At 49.4% G+C, this 14,989-nt stretch overlaps 1 pseudogene; it reads left to right on the forward strand.

The window, feature by feature from the left end:
- Positions 1-6,063: 6,063 nt before the first annotated feature.
- LOC136047656 (protocadherin beta-15-like) lies at positions 6,064-9,600 on the forward strand (annotated as a pseudogene).
- Positions 9,601-14,989: the final 5,389 nt, after the last annotated feature.

Raw genomic sequence — 14,989 nt, forward strand, 5'->3', positions numbered from 1 at the left:
ACGAGGCCATGGAATCATTCCATTGCTTGTTCTGAGCTATGCTGTTTCTTCAACTCCCATGATAAGCCTTGTGCTTGCTCAAACCCATGCAACAGGCCCTGATTTTTTCCTCTTTTCTTGAAACAGGCTCTTTGTTTTTTGCCATTCTCGTTAAATGCCATATGGCTTCACCAAATCTCACAGATGCTCTGTGATTTCTTCAACTCTTGAGACGAGCCCTGTGGTTTTTCCAACCCACTGAACACACTTTGTCATTGCTCCAAGTCCCATGACAAGCGCTACAGTTGCTCCAAATCCTGCATGAGGTCTTGAATTTTTCCCAACCTTCAAAACAGGTTCTGCGGTATCTCCAGTCCTTGTACCAGCCCTTCTATCTAAACCAGGGAACCATCTGTTTCAGTATCAGATGCTCCGATATATAAGATGTCATGAACTATAAAGGACAGAATAACCACGTGACTCCTGAACATACACCTGCATGTAGTAGAGTATGGAATCATTGATAGCAATTTGCTGAAGTCACTGAGATGTCAAATCATTCAGTGTGCAACATTCAGAACCATGCAGCTCTCTGTCATTTTTGCATGGCAGAACTGAAGAGATGCATTCCCAATGTTGTTTACTGGAGCACTTGGTCCATGAGTAAATTTTACGAGAAATTTCTGTGTCACTGGTATCAGTAGTAATTTGAGAGATGGTCACAGTCCCAAGTGGATGGATGGATGGATGAATAGATTGCATACATGGACAGAAGGAAGAGAGGAAGGATGGGAAAATTAGAAAATTGAATTAATCTCTGATACTATTGAACCCATTCTCTATACTATTTAGCTTACTCTGCCCTTGTGAGGCCTCACTGGAATATTGTGTCCTCAGTACAAAAAGGACCCCTGGAAAGAGTCCAGGTGAGGGCTACAAAGATGATAAAGGGCCTGGAGCACCTCTCCTACGATGAAAGGCTGAGAAGCCTGAGTCTGTTTAGCTTGAGAAGACTCATATGGGATCTGGTCAATGTCTGTAAGTAACTAAGGTGCAGGAGGCAAAGGGATGAGGCCAGAATATTTTCAGCATAGTTCAGCAATAGGACAAGAGAAAATAGCCTCAAATTGAAGCACAGGAAGTTCTGCAGAGATGTAAGAACTTCCTCACAGTACTGGTGATCAAGCACTGGAACAGGCTGCTCAGAGGGGTTGTGGAGTCTCCTCTGCAGACCTGCTTGAACACCTACCCCTGCAACCTGGTCTAGGGAGCTGCTTTGGCAGTGGGGGTTGAACTCGATGATCTCCATAGGTCCCTTCCAGATCCTACAGTTCTGTGATTCTGGGTGATTTTTTCATGCATCCAAGCCAAAGTAGTGTAAGAGGAAATCATAACAATGGCTTCTTCTGTGTGAAGCTTGGGGCCTGCTTTTGCAGTACTGAGAAGAGGCACCGTTATTTATACTTCAAAACGTTCTGTGAATTCCTTTGGATTGATGCTTATGGGATTGGGAGCAGGGGTAGTGTTCTCCACCCCCAAAGTTATTTGAAAGGAATTAGGGGAGGAATCTTCAGGAAGGTAACAGAAGCGCAAAGCCCATCTGGATTTCCATTACCCCAATGTAGGTAACCTGAGAAATCAAGAGCTAGAAACTGCAAACTTAAGAATTTGAAAACCATCATCTATTTATTTTCAAGGAAATGTGATGAGAAGAATCACGTAACTGGATCACTGTAATGAAGAGCCATGAGCTGTTTATAAGAGTTAGGCAGGGAAGAATGGACAAGGGTCTTTTCTACCAGGAGGAATTAGGAAATTACAGATCCATGAGCAATGTGTCTGTGCTGGGGCGATGACCGACTAGTTTCTCCTGGAAGCTGTGTTAAGACACAGGGAAGACAAAGAGGTGATCTGACACAGCTAGTCTTGCTTGACCGAGGCCTGATCATGACTGACCCTTCTCTCCATGGTGATGTAACAGCATCATTGGACAAAGGAGGAGTAATTGATGTCATCCACATGGACATATGCAGGTTATTTGACATGATCCCTCAGAATATCTTTTTCTGCAAGTTGGAGACGTATGTATTTATATTGTGGACTACACAGTGGATAAGTAATTTTTTGGATGGTCACAGCCATAGGATTGTGGTCAAGAGTTCTATGTCCAAGGGGAGCCAGTGATGAGTGGCATTACCCAGGCAGCTATGCTGGGACCAGTGCTCTTCTAAATCCTTAGCAATGCATCAAGGCAGTGGGATCAAATTCACCCACAGCGTGTTTGCTCATAATACAGTAGAAGGAAGGGATGCTGTCTAAATGGACCTGGACAAGCTTGCAAAGTTGGCAGGCCTATGTGAACTGACTGAGGTTCAACAAGTTTAAGTGCAAGGTGTTGCACTTGGGTCAGGTCATTCCCAGTTTGAATGACGTCTGTGAGAAGAATTGTCTGAGAGCAGCCTTGTCAGAAAGGAGTTGGAGATTCTGGTGGACAAGGAGCTTGACACAAGCTATACATGAGTGCACACTTGCAGCCCTGATGGCCAAACATATCCTAGACTCAGTCAAAAGGTGGACTTAGAACTGTTCAAGACACTTGCAAGCAGAGCCTCTTGGAATTTGTTGTTGAAGGGTAAAGGGGTTCAGGAAAGCTGGTCACTGCTAAAGAGGGAAGTCTTAGAGGTGCAGTAGCAAGTCATCCCCGAGCTGCAAGATGAGCAGTCAGGGAAGGAGACCCGCATGAATGAACAGGGAGATTTTCCTGAGTATCCCGGAGGAAAAAAGAATTGTCCTCCTTTGTAAGAAAAGACAGACAACTCAAGGAGAGTACAAAGAAATTGTTAGGATGTGCAGGGAGAAAAGTAAGGAAAACTCAGCTTGAACTCAACCTGTCCATTGATGAAAGGGGTAACAGAAAGATTTTACAAATTCTTTAACAGTACAAGGAGGGCCAAGGAGGTTCCCTATCCTTTACTGGATATGTTGGGGAATGTGATCACTGTGAATAAGGAATATGCTGAGGTTCTCAGTTCCTTCTTTATATCTGTCTTTAAAAGTCAGAGCTGTTATCCTTGGGGTACCCTATCCTTTGACCTGGAAATCTAAGATGGGTAGGAAGAAGAAGCCTACTACGATTCAGGTAGAAAATGTTAGAGACCTACTATTTCATCTGTTAGAGACATGTACTACTTCCCCATGTCAATGGGGCTGGATGGGATCCACCCAAAGGTGCTGAGATAGCTCGCAGAGGTGATAACCAAATTATTTCCCATTATGTACCAGCATTTTTGGTCCATTGGAGAGATCCCAGCTGATTGGTAGCTGGACGATGTGACTCCCACCTACAAGAAGATTTGTAAGGATGATCCAGGGAACTAGAGGCCTCTCAGACAGATCTTGGTGCCAGGGATGGTTTTGAAGTAGAAATGCAGGTCCTGCTTGACCAACATCAACTCCTTCTATGAACAAGTGACCCAGCAGGTGGATGAGGGAAAGACTGTGAATGTAGCATACCTTGACTTCAGCACCGCCTTTAACACTGTTTTTCACAGTATTCTCCTGCAGAAGCTGACAGCTTGTGGCTCAGACAAATACAGTATTTGCTGAGTAAGCAATTGGCTGGATGGGATTGATGATCAGAGTGAGTGTGAATAGTGTTACAACCAGCTGATGACCGGTCATGAGAGGTGTTCTTCAGGAGCCAGTATTGGGGCCTGTCCTGTTCAATATCTTTACAGATGATCTGGATGAGGGCATTGTGTGTGCCCTCAATAAGTTTGCAGATGACACCAAATTGGCAGGAAGTGTAGACCTGCCTCAGGGTAAGAAGGCCCTAAACTAAGATCAGAAGAGGCTGGATAGCTATGTTGATGCCAGTGGGATGAAGTTCAACAAGACCATGTTCTGGGTCTTGCACTTTGGCCACAACAACTCCAGGTAATGCTACAGGCTTGAAACAGTGGCTGGGACACTGTGTAGAGGAAGTGAACTGGGGGTATTGAACAGGAGACAGCAGTGTGCCCAGGTGGCCAAGAAAGCCAATGGCATCCCGTCCTGTGTCAGAAATAGGGCAGCAAGCAAGAGCAGGGAAATAATTGTTCATCCTAACACAGCCCTGGTGAGGCCACACTTTGAGTTCTTGTTCAGTTTTGCCCCGCTCACTACAAGAAAGACCTCAAAACAATGGAGCATGTTCAGAAAAGGACAGTGAAGCTGGTGAGGGTTCTGGATCACTAGTGTTATGAGGAGCAGCTGAGGGAGTTGGGATTGTATATTCTGGCAAAAGGAGGCTCAGACCTTATCGCTCTTTGCAGCTACCGGAAGGGAGGTTGTGATGAGGTGGGAGTTGGCCTCTTCTCCCATGTAAATAGCAGTAGGACTAGAGGGAATGGCCTCAGGCTGTACCTGGTGAAATTCACAATGGACAGTATGAAATATGTCTTCTCCAAGTGAGTGTGGAATTCACTACCCAATTAGGTGGTAGTCACCATCCCTGAAGGTGTTCAAGAGAGCATTATATCTCATACTGACAGACATGGTTTAGTGGGAACTATTGGTGATAAGTGGGTGGTTGGACTGGATCATCTTAGAGGTCTTTTCCAACCTTGGTGATTTTATGATCTAAGATCATGGAACAGATCATCCTGTAAGCAAAGATCACATGCAATACGAGTAACTAATCCAAGTCAACACGCAGGGTTTCACCAAGGACAGATAATGTCTGAGCAGTCTATTGGCCTTCTATGAAGGAAGGAATGTATGAGCAATCTAGTGGCCTTCTATGAAGGAAGGACAGCATCAGTTGAGAAAAGAACAGCAGATGATGTTCATACTTGGACTTTTGCTAGGTCTTTGACACAGTTCCTCAATGCATACTTTCCTCCAAGTAGAAGGACTATGGGCAGACTACTCAGTAGATAATAAATTGATTGTATGGTCACAGCCAGAGGGTTGTGCTCAAGAGCTTGATATCCAAGTGGAGACCAGTCACAAATGATTTCCCCAAGGAGTATGTCTTGGAAGGAGAGCATCTTTATCAATGACTCAGATAGTGAATCATTTCACGCTCTCCTTACCTCCCCTTCCCTCTGCTGCATTCACATGAGATCCCACTTGGAGTAATGCATCCAGGCCTGCGGTGAACAGCACAGATATGGAGCTGTTGGAGCAGATGCAGAGGAGGCCACAAAAATTATCAGAAAGCTGGAGCACCTCTCCTATGACCAAATGCTGAGGCAGCTGGAATAGTTGACCCAGAGAAGAGAAGGCTCTGGAGAGACTTCGTTGCTGCTTTCCAGTTCTAAAAGGGATCTAGTAAAGGAGTGACCCTTTCCAAAGCCTGATAATGATTGTTCAAGGGGGTGAGTGTTATTAACGAGGGGAGATTAAAGTTTAGGTGACAGGATTGTTTTTACTTAGACAATGATGAAGCAATGCAACAGGCTTCCACAAGAATTTGGAGATGGCCCGTCCTTGGAGTCATTTATGGACAATTTTTGTATGGTCCTAGGCAGAATGGTTGCAGGCAATCCTGACTCTGCAGAGGAGTCAGAAAGTGATGAAATTTAAGTTCCATAGATGACAGAAACGAGTGGCAATTAAAGATATTTCTGCCAGTACACAAAGAAAGATGCATTTCACACAGAAAATCATCAGAGAGCTGTGTTCTGCACACTGTGTGTGGGCAGTAAGCAAATTATTTTTACCATTCCCTGTAAGTAGTATTGCACCACAACTCCTATTCAATAATGCTATGCGTCTTCCTTATGAATTATGATTTGCAGACTAAAAATGTGAGAAAATGAGGAAAATGCAACTATGCACATAAAAGGAAACGACATAAAACTTGAAAACTTTGAAACAGGACGAAGGAAAAGAGTTCGTGGAGGAGACCCGGGAAGCGATACCCAGAGCATCAGTGCGTGTGAGGGCAGTATTCCTGCAGCCAAACTTGGCGAGGGTTTGCATTTCACTTTTAGGCTCGTGTGTGCGGGAGGAGAGGAGATTCGAAGAGCAAAGTTCAACTCGGCAGAGCTGCTCGGAAGGCGAAGAAGGAGCTGTTCCCGGTTTGGACGCTGGGTGGGGATGTTGTCCAAGGAGCGGCAGCTGCCTGCGCCCGCAGCGCGCTTTCAGCTACAGACGCCCAGAAGAGCCTTGCGAGCCGCTCGGGAAGGGCGGCTGTGGGGGCACGGAGTCGGGCGCTCGGAGTCTTTGTAGCCGAGCTGATCGGGCCGCGGTCTCGGGGCCGCCGAGCGAGGCAGAGAGCCATGGAGGTTCCTCGGAAAGGCCGGCTGCGGCAGAGAGGGACGGCGAGCGGGAGCCGGAGCGGCGGCGGCAGCGGCGGCGGCGGCGGCGGAGAGAGGCGAGTGCTCTTGTGGCTCGTGTGCGTTTTCGTGTGTGAGAGCGGCGCCGAAACGCTGCGCTATTCTGTGGCGGAGGAAATGGCCAGGGACTCGGTGGTGGGCAACGTGGCCCAGGACCTGGGGCTTTCTCCGAGCCAGCTCGCGGCTCGCAAGGCGCGCGTTGTGTCCGAGGGGAGCGAGCAGCGTTTCCGCCTCGATCCGCGCAGCGGCGTCCTGACGCTCACGGAGACTCTGGACCGAGAGCGCATCTGTCCGCACAGCGAGAGCTGCACGCTCTTCTTTCAGCTTTTCCTGGAGAATCCGGTGCAGCTGATCCGCGCGGAGGTGGATGTTGGGGACGTGAATGACAACTCCCCCGTATTCCCACAGAAGGAGATGGTTTTGGAGATCCTTGAAACAGCATCTCTAAGGTCTCGTTTCCATCTTGAAAGCGCGCAGGACAAGGACGTGGGCCTGAACAGTGTGCAGAATTACAGCCTCTCGCCGAACTCGTATTTCTCCCTAAATCAAGAAAAAGTGAAAGATGGATACAGATACGCGGAGCTCGTCCTGCAGAGGCAGCTGGATCGTGAGGAGCAGCAGGAGCTGCGTTTGGTGCTGACAGCCACGGACGGGGGCTCGCCGCCCAGGTCGGGCACGGCTGAGGTGCGTGTCGTGGTGCTGGATGCCAACGACAACATGCCGGTGTTCTCGCGGGAGGTGTACGAGGTGCGCGTGGCCGAGAACAGCCCCCCGGGGCAGCTGCTGGTGCGGGTCACGGCCGCGGATCCCGACGACGGCTCCTACGGCAAAGTGCGATACACTTTCACTGCGGAAGGCTCTCATGACCTCTTCGATCTGGACCCTGACATCGGGGACATAAGGGTTACTGGCAACCTGGACTATGAGGAAATGAAAACCCATAAATTGGTGGTGAGAGCAACGGACGGTGGGGGTCTGTCAGCGCACTGCAAGGTGCACGTGGAGGTGCTGGACGTGAATGACAACGCGCCCGAGATCACGCTGAGCTCCGTGAGCGCGTCCGTCCCCGAGGACGCGCCGCCCCGCACCGTGGTGGCCGTGTTGAGCGTGCGGGACCGCGACTCGGGCGACAACGGGCGGACGGAGTGCGCCGTCGCCGGCGACGTGCCGTTCATCCTGACGGCCGCGTTCGCCGAGCACTACGAGCTGCGCACGAGCGCGGCCCTGGACAGGGAGACGACGGCGGAGTACAACGTGAGCGTGGTGGCGACGGACTGGGGCAGGGTGCGGCTGAGCGCTCGCGAAAGCGTGTTGGTGCGGATCGGCGACGTGAACGACAACGCGCCGCGCTTCACGCAGGCGCTGTACAGCATGTGGGTGAGCGAGAACGACGCGGCGTCGGTGCGGATCGGCAGCGTGAAGGCGACGGACTTGGACGCGGGCGCGAACGGGCGCGTGAGGTACGCGCTGTTGCGGGAGGAGGGCGAGGAGCGGCCCGCCGTGTCGGTGGACGCCGAGAGCGGGGCCGTGTCCGTGGTGCGGGCGCTGGACTACGAGGAGGTGCGCGCCGTGGAGGTGACGGTGTCGGCCGCCGACGGGGGCTCGCCGCCGCGGAGCGCCACGGCGCTGCTGCGGGTGCTGGTGCGGGACGAGAACGACAACGCGCCCGTGGTGCTGCACCCGCCGTCCGACGGCAGCGCGGCGCTGGGCGAGCTGGTGCCGCGGCGGGCGCGGGCGGGCTACCTGGTGGCCAAGGTGGTGGCGGTGGACGCGGACGCGGGGCAGAACGCGTGGCTGTGCTACGAGCTGGCCAAGGCGACGGAGCCGGGGCTGTTCCGCGTGGGGCTGCACAGCGGCGAGGTGCGCACGGCGCGGGCCGTGGGCGAGCGCGACGCGGCCCGGCACAGGCTGGTGGTGCTGGTGCGGGACCGCGGGCGGCCGCCGCGCTCCGCCAGCGCCACCCTCGCCGTCGCCCTGGCCGACGGCTTCTCCGAAGGCCACCTGCGGGCGAGCGAAGAGGCGCCGGCCGCCGAGCCCGACGGGCGGCTCACCCTGTACCTCAGCGTCTGCTTGGCCTGCGTGTCCGCGCTCTTCGTGGCCAGCGCGGCGGCCGCCGTGGCCGCCAAGGTGCGGCGGGCCCGGCGGGGCGAGCCGGGGACCTTGCCCACCTTCCCGCAGTCCGCCGCCGACAGCGGCGCCGGCTCCCTGTCCCGCAGCTACGTCTACGACGTCCGCCTCGCCGCCGGCACCGTGGACAGCGAGTTTCGCTTCCTCGGCCCGCTCTTCCCCTGCTTCCCCGCCGGGCTGCCGCAGGGCGCGGCCGACCAGCGGAGCTCGCTCTGCTCGGCCGGCCTCGGACAACAAGAAGGCGACTGGGCTGCGCAGGTGAGGAGCTGCGCGGGACCGGGGGAGCACGGGGGTAACGGCCGGGGGGTGTGGGGACGTGGTGTGGGAGCTAGGGATGCAGTGAGTTCGGAGGGCTTGGCCCGAGTGCTTTGCGGTGCTGCAGGGAGTATCCGAGAGGCCGTGAGGTGTGGTGCTGGAGTGGCCCCCGGTGCGGAAAAGGAAGGCAGAGGTGGTTCCGGAGTCGCCGCCTCTGCGTCTCGCTCCGTGCCCAGAAGAGACGTCCACGGTCTCAACCCGAGGGGTACAGTTGGTACGTGGGCAGATGCGAAGCTGGAGGGCAGATGGGTAAGGCACACAGCGGGTCCTGCCCCCGCGCTCTATAGTAATCAAAGAGGGTGGGGCAACGAAGTCCCCTCTATTACTGTCCGAATCCCCACATCCATTGCCCTCTTGATACCATTGGCATTAGAACGTAATTTGATTGTTATGAAACTGTTTGTTATTCTTCCCTGCTCCATGTTCCATGATGATTATGATTTTCTTGAGTGCTTTAATAAGACTGTAAAACTCGCTATAGGGATTGAACGTTGTCTTGATCAGGTCAGAGAGCGATGTCCCCATCCTATTCTTTCTGTGAATCCGTTCAGGGAATAGTTGTCTCACAGTCACATTTTTTCATATGTCCCTTCTCAGTTTCTTATTGACAGCTACTTCCTGTTAATGCCCCTACGTTAGCCCTCCACTCTGTTCTTTGCAGGGCCCAGCTCCCCTCTCTGAAGGCACAGCTCCAAGAGCAGCAGAGGAAAAGACCACTTTGGATCAAAGCCCCTGGCTCAGCCATCAGTAAGGGAGGAGAAGGAGAAGGATCTCTGTCCTCATAGGTCGATATCTTCAAAGGGAAATGAAAGATTGAACATGTATAAAAAAAAGTGAGAGGGTGGTGCAAGAGTTTTCTGTGAGAGGAAGGATTCATACCTCTTAAACAGTACTTTATCCATGACTTCATTCTGAAAGCTAGTTCACTTGGGAGCTGGGTGTATGCCGGCAACACTGAGATTTGATATCTGATCGTGATAGTGCTATTACTCCTAAGTATTCAGTGAAGAATGGGAAAAAATATGCTAACCTTCAACATAATATTTTCACAAATGAGCTTTTATGCATTGATTGTTGTTGTCAGGTGGGCTCTCTACTAATGTCACCTATTCCTTGCCAGGCTGTGTATCTGTTAATCTAAACTGAATGTTTCCAGGAATGGTACTCTTCACAGTCACACAGAAGCAGACTACCATAGAAGTGTCTCATGTTCACACAGAGCATATTACACCAGGAGTTCCCTGACTCTGCATGCTGTGAAGAGTGCTCATTCAGTATTTTATTCTTCTTCTTGTGTTCTCTTTCTTAGTGCAAAGTCTAAATGCAGGGTTCTAGTGTATTTCAGGAACACCAAGAATAAATCTGTTAGGGACATTCAAAGCAATGTGATATTCCTGATATTTTACGTTGCCCATGTATTTCCATGAGTTGAATGCCTTGTGACAAAACCCAATAAAATCTACTGAGAAATTTGAATGAATCTGTGCTTCAGTGTGAGGGCAGCATCTTTTGATGTGCAGCAATACCATTCTAGCTCAGCAGTCTGTTAAGGATCGCTGTTCACTTTCTACCCTTGTGTTTCTGAAGTTGACGGGCTACATCTCCCATGAAGTGAGGGCAGTCAGAGCAGGAAGGGTCTGTGGAAGCTCTTCTCAGCCTGGATCTGTTCCTAACTGTAGTGGTACAATAGATGATGTTACAGTAAGATATGGTTGCAGATTCACCTTGGGAAATTCAGCAGCAGAGGTTAAAACAAAATTAAATAGATAGCAATCATCACTGCTATTCTTTCATGGAAAGAATGAGGAGCCATATTCCCATCCTAATCTACTGATGTAGTTTTCCTATAGCTGGCTTTTATTCCAAATTTCTGTGTTGCTGATGGTCGTGGTTTCTTGTGCAATAGGACTGGTTTCCTTTCTGGTGCCTCATATGGTGCCGTGTTTTGCCTTCTGGAGGAAAACTTTATTGAGCTGTGATGTTTGAGTCGTTGCTGTGCAGTTCTGCACCGAGCCGGGGACACATCAGCTTTTTGTGCTGTCCTGTCAGTTAGAGTGTCTGGGTGCACATGAAGCTGAAGGGGACAGACCCAGGACAGCTACCCTAAACTGACCAAAGGGATACTCAATGTCATATGAGAACATGCAAAGCGATGCAGCTGGGGCAGTTGGCTGGAATTGGTTGCAGCCACTGCTCAGGGACTGGGCATTGCTCAGCTGGCGGTGAGCAATTGCGATGTTCATCTCTTGTTTTCTATGTATCTATTTCTCCATTCCTTATTGTCAGGACTGTTACTTTTCCTTTCATTTATCTTGTCTTAATGAATATCTTTCATCTAATCCCACAAGATACACTTTCTTTTAATTCTTCTCCGTCCATCCCCAGTCACACTGGGAGTGGGCAGTGTAGGAATGGCCATGCTGTGCTGAGCTGCTGCCAGGTGTGCCAGCACAGCAGTGTTTTGTGATGCCCAGCATGGGACCCAAAGTGTTGAGATAACTACAGATTTAAGGAGATTGTTGCAAAACACCATTGATATCAGTGTTAATATAGTTGAATGGTATGTGACCACACTGTACATTTTAAAAATATTTTTGAAATCTTTTGGTGGCATTTCTCAGAACTGCTTACTTTATCTCCTTGCTTACTCTAGGTCTTCTCAGTTTTGCTCTTTGCCATCTCTGGCGGTTTCTTCTAAGAAAACCATTTGTCATGTTCTTGTATTTTTTGTTGTATTGTGGATATTCCACATCATGACAACATGTGATGTGTTGGGAATCAAAGTGGTAATGCTTCAGCTCTGTGGTGCTTTGTATTTTACGTGTTTCCACTGAGAGGGAAAGATAAAAACTTTCTGCAGTCACGGGACCGCCTCTCTTCCCGTCAGGATTGAGCTTGGTAGTGGGTGTTTGCTGCAGCCGTCTGCCTTCAGTGTTAGTGGAAGGCCTTCGGTTTATTGGACACTCTCTCTCTCTTGCACATTTTATTTTATTCATTAGCTTCAATTCCAATTAAATTGTATTACATTGTATTTTTGCTTTTTGATATCTAATTTATTAAATTAGCTTTTCTCCTCAGATCATTGCCGATGTTTTGTTCTGAGGCCCATCTCCCTTCTCTTTTTTCACTTCCCCCTTCCCCTTCCCCAGGGTGTGGGCCCGTGGGTCCCCTGCCTCAATACTCATGGTACTGGGTCAAACTGTCCCACAAACTGTTGACACCAACTCAGAAATTATAATGAATTACACTTTGTGTCCTTATCGATCCATAATATGGGAGCATGAACAGGCCATGTTTTCCACCATTTCCTCCCGCTCCTTTTCTCCTTCACCTACCCCTTCTTCTCTAGGTTGGGTGCAATAGCTCTCGATAATGTTAAATATCCTCGGTATGTTCAAACCAGCATGATTCTACTGCTGTGTTTCCTGAATATGTTTTTGGTATTGTCTAGGTCTAACCAAATCTTTATTCCTACAGCCCAGAGATTAGCGCTGACACAGGAATTTCTGAATGTCAGGCTGTGTGGGGAGGATATCATTAGGCCCCTACAAGAGCAGGCACCCTCACTGCTTCAGAACTTTACCCCAGAACAAGGGCAGGATCCAGAGAACCTGCAGATATGCCATCACTCTGGCAGTTGTAGAGACGGAAATGACTGCGATGTGCTGCGGCCTGGCCTATGCCTACTGCACCCTGATCAACTCTATTCAGTACGCTCAAGGGGAAGGTGTTACCAACTCTGATGACAATGTGACAAGGCCTGTGGCGGCTGCAACTTCTGTGATTGGCCCTGCAGTTTCTTCAGCCCACACTACCGTTCCTGTGATTGTGCTAAGCCCTGTGACAGTTTCTGAAGTGGATCCAAGCCCTGTCTGTGTGCTCTGTGGCTGCTCCAACTACCATGGCAACTACCATGGCAACTACCTGTACTTACTGCAGCCCCCACTACATGCACTAGAGTTTCTCCAGCTCCTCCATCACAGCCTGTGGTTGCTTCACATCCTGTGGCAGGCCCTGTAGTTTCACCAGGCCTGAAGAGAGGCCATGGAATCATTCCATTGCTTGTTCTGAGCTATGCTGTTTCTTCAACTCCCATGAGAGGCCTTGTGCTTCCTCAAACCCATGCAATAGGCCCTGTGTTTGTCTCATTTCTTGAAACAGGCTCTTTGTTTTTTGCCATTCTCGTTAAATGCCATATGGCTTCACCAAATCTCACAGATGCTCTGTGATTTCTTCAACTCTTGAGACGAGCCCTGTGGTTTTTCCAACCCACGGAACACACTTTGTCATTGCTCCAAGTCCCATGACAAGCGCTACAGTTGCTCCAACTCCTGCATGAGGTCTTGAATTTTTCCCAACCTTCAAAACAGGCTCTGTGGTATCTCCAGTCCTTGTACCAGCTCTTCTATCCAAACCAGGGAACCATCTGTTTCAGTATTAGATGCTCCGATATATAAGATGTCATGAACTATAAAGGACAGAATAACCACGTGACTCCTGAACATATAGCTGCATGTAGTAGAGTATGGAATCATTGATAGCAATTTGCAGAAGTCACTGAGATGTCAAATTATTCAATGTGCAATATTCAGAGCCATGCAGCTCTCTGTCATTTTTGCATGGCAGAACTGAAGAGATGCGTTCCCAATTTTGTTTACTGAAGCACTTGGTCCATGAGTAAATTTTACGAGAAATTTCTGTGTCACTGGTATCAGGAGTAATTTGAGAGATGGTCACAGTCCCAAGTGGATGGATGGATGGATGAATAGATTGCATACATGGACAGAAGGAAGAGAGGAAGGATGGGAAAATTAGAAAATTGAATTAATCTCTGATACTATTGAACCCATTCTCTATACTATTTAGCTTACTCTGCCCTTGTGAGGCCTCACTGGAATATTGTGTCCTCAGTACAAAAAGGACTCCTGGAAAGAGTCCAGGTGAGGGCTACAAAGATGATAAAGGGCCTGGAGCACCTCTCCTACGATGAAAGGCTGAGAAGCCTGAGTCTGTTTAGCTTGAGAAGACTCATATGGGATCTGGTCAATGTCTGTAAGTATCTAAGGTGCAGGAGGCAAAGGGATGAGGCCAGAATATTTTCAGCATAGTTCAGCAATAGGACAAGAGAAAATAGCCTCAAATTGAAGCACAGGAAGTTCTGCAGAGATGTAAGAACTTCCTCACAGTACTGGTGATCAAGCACTGGAACAGGCTGCTCAGAGGGGTTGTGGAGTCTCCTCTGCAGACCTGCTTGAACACCTACCCCTGCAACCTGGTCTAGGGAGCTGCTTTGGCAGCGGGGGTTGAACTCGATGATCTCCATAGGTCCCTTCCAGATCCTACAGTTCTGTGATTCTGGGTGATTTTTTCATGCATCCAAGCCAAAGTAGTGTAAGAGGAAATCATAACAATGGCTTCTTCTGTGTGAAGCTTGGAGCTTGCTTTTGCAATACTGAGAATAAGCTCCCTTATTTATACTTCAAAACATCCCGTGAATTCATATCCATTGGATAGACACTGGAGAGATTTTGAGCAGGGGTAGTGCTCTATTCCCTCAAAGTTATTTGAAAGGAATTAGCGGAGGAATCTCCAGGAAGGTAACTCAGCTCAAAGACCATCTGCAATTTCTCTGCCCCAGTGAAGATATCATGGGAAAACAGGAAGAGCTGGAAACCACAAATTCAAAACTTAGCAAACTATCATCATCATTGTCATGGAAATGTGATGAGAAGAATCACATAACTGGATGACTATAACCAAGAGCCATGAGCTGTTTGTAAGAGTTAGGCAGGGAAGGATGGACAAGGGGGTTGTTTACCAGGAAGAATTAGGAAATTACAGATCCATGCACAGTGTGTCTGTGCTGGGGCGATGACCGACCAAATTCCTCTGGAAGCTGTGTTAAGACACAGGGAAGATGAAGAGGTGATCTGACACAGCCAGCTTTGCTTCACTGAGGCCAGATCATGACTGACCCTTCTCTCCATGGTGATGTAACAGCATCATTGGACAAAGGAAGAGTAAGTGATGTCATCCACATGGATATGTGCAAGGCATTTGACATGATCCCACAGAATATCTTTACCTGCAAGCTGGAGATGTATGAATTTGAATTGTGGGCTACGGAGTGGATAAGGAATTGTTTGGATGGTCACAGCCATAGGATTGTGGTCAAGAGTTCTATGTCCAAGGGGAGCCAGTGAAGAGTGGCATCCCCCAAGCAGCTATGCTGGGACCAGCACTCC

Source organism: Cyrtonyx montezumae, unplaced genomic scaffold, assembly GCF_038088225.1.
Source record: "Cyrtonyx montezumae isolate F1298 unplaced genomic scaffold, pur_monq_1.0 scaffold_18, whole genome shotgun sequence".
NCBI classification, from domain to species: Eukaryota; Metazoa; Chordata; class Aves; order Galliformes; family Odontophoridae; genus Cyrtonyx; species Cyrtonyx montezumae.